Source organism: Chaetodon auriga, chromosome 9 (genome assembly GCF_051107435.1).
Source record: "Chaetodon auriga isolate fChaAug3 chromosome 9, fChaAug3.hap1, whole genome shotgun sequence".
NCBI lineage: Eukaryota > Metazoa > Chordata > Actinopteri > Chaetodontiformes > Chaetodontidae > Chaetodon > Chaetodon auriga.
The window spans coordinates 786,635-793,014 of NC_135082.1; the positions used below are offsets into that span (position 1 = coordinate 786,635).

Genomic DNA, 6,380 nt, shown 5'->3' on the forward strand with positions numbered 1-6,380 from the left:
GCCTTTGAGTCATTTCAGGAGACCACAGTCTTTTCTAAACTAGACCTCTGAAATGCTTATCACCTGGTGAGAATTAGAGAGGGGGATGAGAAGAAAACAGCCTTCAACACTCCATTGGGGCACTTTGAATATCTTGTAATGCCTTTTGGATTCAGCAATGCCCCAGCTGTGTCAGGAGGAGCATGTTGTTCAGTGGCACAAAAGGGTAAAGATAAAAAAGTGTACAGGATACAGAATAGAAAAACAGCTATGTATATGTATATGATGTACAGATTATAAAAATACTAAATGCCATGAAATTCCTACTGCCATAGAAAATACTGTTGCCAATATTCTTATAAGAAAATTTTATGTATTATTATATTATGTGCGCAATACATACAGTTTATAAAAAATACTGTTGCCAATATGGATAATAGTGTTATTGCACAGTTGAGAGAAATGTACAATTTACTAATGAGTGAGCAGTGCTACATTGCATGATGCTGGCGTTAATCAGCCTGACAGCTGTTGGGATGAAGGACCTGTGGTAGCAGTCTTTCTTATACACTGGATGCAGCGGTCTGCTACTGAAGGAGCTGCTTAAGCCCCCTACCGTCTCATGCAGGGGGTGGGATGGGTTATCCATAATTGATGTCTGCCTGGCCTAACATCCTCCTCTCACCCACCTCCTCGACGATGTCCAGAGGGCAGCCCAGGACAGAGCCAGCTCTCCTGACCAGTTTGTTCAGTCTTCTGATCTAAAGACCCTCTTCTTCTCATTCAGTCGGACTTTCAGTTGTGGGGACAACCAGGGTTTGTTGTTTGGGAAATACCATATCTTGCTGGTAGGCTGTGTTTTCCACACAGAAGTTAATGTAGTTCGTAATGCAGATTGTTAAAACTGTCAATGTCCTCCCTGAGTGGACTGCACAACACATCCCAGTCAGTGGTTTTAAAGCAGTCCCTCAGTGCCATACTGGACTACTCTGACCGTCTTCTCACATACCTGATGGTTGGTGGTTGCTGACAGGGGGGATGTACACAGTTATTGCGATGCGAGAACTCCCTCGGAAGATAATATGGATGAATGCTAATGACTAACAGCTCAATGTCTCTGGTGCAGCACTGCTCTCTAACCGAGGGCACACCCTGGGTTACACCATTGCCGTTAGCTCTTCCATCTTATCTGGGAGACATCTCACGTTCCCCATAATAAAAGACAGTGTGGATTAAACCATCTTTTCTTCTCACAGTACTTTGCCTCAGCTCCACATCTACTTCTCCTTCTCTTTATTTCCTTGGGGATCTCAGGTCTTTGCACTAGGAGTGCGCTCATATTGCTCAGTGTGATCAGCTGTTCTCCATGGATCTCCTGAAGTTGATTTAAGTAATCCACAAAGAATTAAAAAGCAAATCACTAGTTTCACCAGTTGTGCATCCATATGTACACATGATTGACCGAGATTAGTTATGGAAAAAACACTAGAAAAACACAAAAATACACTAATACATAGAAAAATGGCCAGAGCTGAACAAGCTGCCACTCGCGCTGTGCCATCTTAGCAAATAGCGTAAGACGCCAAACTCCAAAACCTATTGGTATTTCAATTACCAGGAGTTTGGGCATGTGCCAAAAGTGTGCAAAGGAAAAGGAAGATGTGCTAGATGTGGGGGAGAGCATGAATATGGAAAATGTGGTGAGGGAGTGGGACCAAAGTGCTGTCATTGTGGAGGTTGTCACAGTGTAGCTTAGAAGAGCTTTAAGAAGAGGTGGAGGTGCAACAGATAAGGGTGAAATTAAAATTTAATATGCTGAGGCAATCAAGTCACCAGGACAGAAAAAAAGAGAAAGTTGCTGCAAAAGAGCAGCAAGACAATAGATGGCTAGAGAAGTAGAAATTGGTGACTTTTACAGCAGTGTGGCAAATGCTACATGTGGGGTCAAATCTAAAACTGAGAGGATTCAGGTTGTTGTGAAAGCTACTGAGCATCATTTAGACATGAAAGGATTTAAAATGGGAAGAAGTAAACAATGAACTCAGGGTAAAGTTGTAACGGGTTAATTTAGGACCCAATTGCAGCACTACCTGAATACGGAAGTCTCTCAGAGTCTTAGGCAAGGCAGGTCAATGCTCCGTCCGGAGCCATTGAGAGTCTCAGGAAATGCTTGGTGAACCAAGCACTCGATAGTCACAGTCAGTATTAAATCCAAGAAGGGCAGGACAACAAACGTAGGCAGGTACAGAAGGCTGAGGTATTTGCCAGGGGCAGAAGATCAGGCGATGTCGGAGACAGGCAGGTCCAGTAACGAGAAATCCATCCAATAGAGAATGCTTGAGAGTCTTGCATTATACGAAGAACAATCTGGCACTGAGTGAGTGTAGGAGAGCAGCTTAAGTATTGTGCTTGTTGCTATGAGTCTCAGGTGTGTGATCAGGGGGGTATTCCAGGTAAGAGGTTCAACAAACTCTGAGTCTATCACTGAACTCTGAGTTGACTTACTCTGAGATGGGAAACTCTGAGTTTCCGGTTCCAGAACAGCCGAGTATGTTCACCTTGAGTTGCCCGCATGCACAACTGCTATAAAACAGCCATCATCAATGGAGCCCCGATACCACGAGTCACCATGACAACTGACAAAAAAAAAGATCAAGTTATTTTACCCCTGATGGAGTTGGAGATCTTATTGCAGGCCTATGGGGAGTATGAGCACATATTTTGGCATAAATGTATCACCGCTGCAGCAGCGAAGGAGAGAGAAACGGCATGGGAGAAAATTGCTATCAGAGTCAACGCGTAAGTTTGAATGTACTATTCCACATTTAACCGTACTTACGATTGTAGCATACAGTCAGAATAAAATCTGATTTTCATTTAGGTGCAATCCAACAGGGGAGAAACGAACTTGGAAGCAGCTCAAAATGAAATATGAAAACATCATTCAGAAAGGTAAGGCATGTTTTGCTAGGCTATGATTGTACCTCAGGTTGATTTTAATTTTATTTTTTTAATTGACATAGGCTGTTAAACAAAGTTAATATTAATGCAGTGGCTACTTCAAGTAGTAATTTAAACCCCTAACAAAATGTTGTTTTAACACATCTCACTCAATACCCCACTGAGTAGATTAACACCTGATACAATGTTTACACATTTTTATTTTATACGTATTGAAGTCATTTAAAATGTGATGATGTGTATACGAACACTCAATAAAATACTAATTTAAAAGACATTAACATTTGAGTTCTGCTCAGGCTACAGAAAGAAGGCAGAGGCCTTAAAAACGGGTGGAGGGCCACCTCCACCACCTCTGACAGAGGCTGAGGAGCTGGCCCTCAGCCAAAACCGTGACCAATGGTGGCTGAAGGCATCCCCGGGGGAAGCTCATCTGAGCCTGTCACCCCCCAGGACACAAGTGCCTACATCAGATGCAAGTATACACTTGTGTCTTTTTAAAAAATAAAACTTACATATAAAACTTCTTATATAGCTATAAAACTATATAAAATAGGGTTAGGATGAAATATGTTAATATTTGAAACTATATTACAAAACCTAACTAATCCTAATAAATTATACCATTTGATGAAAAGCGGTAGCGTTTGAACAGCTATTCCTCTGGAAATGACAAGAAATCTAATCTGGGTCAGAAGATTCGCTCATGACGTAAAGCATGTCAATATCAATCCGATTGGGAATGAATGGGCTATCGATGTCTAACAGCTTTCTTCATGTGCGAGGAGACAGGTAGAAATTCTGGGTTTCTTATAGTAAACCTGCCAGTGAGCAGGTTATGTTCACAGAGTCTGTTACCATGATGACTGACTCAGAGTTTCAGTTACCTCTCTTTCTGGAACGGAAAACTCAGTTTCCCTGATCTCAGGCTTAACTTACTCTGGGTTTTCATATAACCCGCTTTCTGAGGCCCGTTTCACAAAGCAGGTTTAGTGAAAACCCTGAGTTTGTTAAGCCTGAAATGAAGGAAAATCGGAGTTTTCCATTTCACAAAGGGAGGTAACTCAAACCAGAGAAAAAGGGGTAACTCTAGCCTGTTTCACAGAGAGAGGTAACTTCAGCTCTCAGTCAGTTACCATAGTAACAGACTCTATGAACCTAACCTGGTCAGGAGCAGGTTTTTCTCAGTGAACCTCGAGTTTCTCTCTGTCTCTGCCCTCTGTCAGCCACACATGGTATTTGATTTCCTCATTGATTCAGTCAGCAGGCGAGTTTTGGCATAACACAATTCTGCTGTCTGTTACTTAAAAAAATCAGTCACTAGGCCTATGTTGGAAGTCCACTTTTTTTCACAAACATACGTACTTTTGACAACAATCCCGTGGATGAAAGTGCAGCATTACTGCCCAGGGAATTAAATATTCGTCGGGAGATGGTTATCAGACCGCACATAGATGTTCTGGCATTTCCAGACAATTATCTTTTTGAATGGTACCGTTTCACATCACAGTCCATCATCTACATACATAACCTAATCCGTCCTTACATTTGCAACATTACCAGCCGTTGTCATGCTCTCACATCCCAGCAGATATTGTGTGTTGCACTGCATTTCTTTGCAAATGGGAGTTTTTTGTATAATGTCGGAGATGCAGAGCACTTGAGTAAGGCAACTGTATGCAGGGCGGTCAGAAAAGTGTGCCTCGCCCTGAAACGGCTATTACCCATCTTTGTGGTTTTCCCTGGACATAAACCTGTCAGAGTACCAAGGAGGAGTTCCACAGGATTGCAGGTGAATGATGTAGAGATCCAAATGAATTTTAAATTATATTCCGTTAATGACATTGTGCTGCAACCTCAGACTGGGATTAGTAATTTTAATTTCTTTTAGGATTTCCCAGTGTGATTGGCTGCATAGATAACACACACATTCCCATCACGGCTCACTCACATAATGAAGCAGATTATGTGAATAGGAAGTCCATTCACAGCATAAATGTGCAGGTACATGCAGATTGACTACTGTTTCAAAATGTTAAAGACTGCATCATAGTTCAACATCTGTCATTCTCTGCACTGTCAAGATCATATGTGACGCTGCATACCTAATTTCCAATGTGGAGGCCAAGTGACCTGGGTCTGTTCATGACTGAAGGATTCATTGCGAGTCTAACCTGAGCAACAGACTGCAACGTGGTAAGCAGCCTAAAGATTTGCACAATATAATTCACTTGACCGGCCTGCTGAAAGCCCGTTTCCAGTGCCTACGTCACCTCAGGGTGACCCCTGAGAAGGCCTGTGATATTATTGTGGCATGTGTTGTTCTTCATAATATTGCCTCTATTAGAGGAGAGCAACGCCCTGCCCTACAAATTGAAGACCCTGATGATGACCCCATTCACCTGCCAGCTATGCAGGACGGCGGAGCAGTCAGAGACACCATATGCCATAGTCACCTCAGAGACTGAGTCACCATCATCACCACCAACACCACAGCAGTCAAATAAAGACACAATACACACTTCATTTGGTCCTCTTTATTTCCTACAAATACAAGAGCTAGTTTAGTTAATGTTCCAATAGTTATCATAATTAACACAATTCACCTGTGACCATGCACCCACCTCTAATTTGTGCTCCTGTATTTCAATTTCTAGATCTGCCCTCCTAATCTGGCGGTCCAAGTATTGCATTTCTTTGTTGGTTTTTTGGATTTTTTTCAGGAGGTGAATTTTATAAATCTCTTTTACTGGTAACTGGGAATACATAAGGAGGGCATTAAGTTATACAGCTGCACATGAATTCCACAGAATGAACCTCTGGTGTTTACTGAACATCCATCTCACTGTGTCAATCTGTGCAGTGGAAGTTGAGGGACTCTACTGCTGCTGCCCAGCCATGCCCTGTTAAAAAGGATGAGAATGTGTTAATACTTCAGTGTAGGCTAAATGTCACACTCTATATTCCACCAGAATGTTAAGAAATGTAAATGGGAAGAGAACTATCAGTAACATATCAAGATGTTACCTCTATAGGCCTTTCTGGATCACCCTCTGTAAAGGCAGCAGACACAGTTTCCTCGTGCTCTTCATCCTAGATGAGTGATATGTTTCAGTATACTTAAACTACCATTTGGCAAAATCTTTGGAGTATTGCCTACTTACAGTTACAAGGTCTGTTGTGGCATGAGGGGGCTCCACCAGGCAGATAGCACCATCAGAATCTGTTGGGACAAAAGAAAGAAACAAGACATGAAAGGGAAATAAATATTTTTATGAATAGACTTAAAAAAAAGATATATAGGCATATTACATTTTATAAAGGCATTTGTGTCTTGGGGGGTGAGCTCTGAAGATGAGCTCCCTCCAGGGATTCCCTCAGCCACTGGCCTTCCTAAATTCTGGCTTAGGGCTTAGGGCCAGCTCCTCTGCCTCCATTAG

The 6,380-nt window shown here is 42.2% G+C and overlaps 1 long non-coding RNA gene across 1 annotated transcript; it reads right to left on the bottom strand.

Annotated features, from left to right (window-relative positions):
* Window positions 1-5,630: 5,630 nt before the first annotated feature.
* LOC143325366 (uncharacterized) lies at window positions 5,631-6,160 on the bottom strand. Its single transcript, XR_013077528.1, has 3 exons — window positions 6,105-6,160; window positions 5,968-6,033; window positions 5,631-5,843 (listed from the first exon to the last, which is right to left on the bottom strand). It is a non-coding gene; the product is annotated as an uncharacterized LOC143325366 (long non-coding RNA).
* Between the last annotated feature and the right edge of the window lie 220 nt (window positions 6,161-6,380).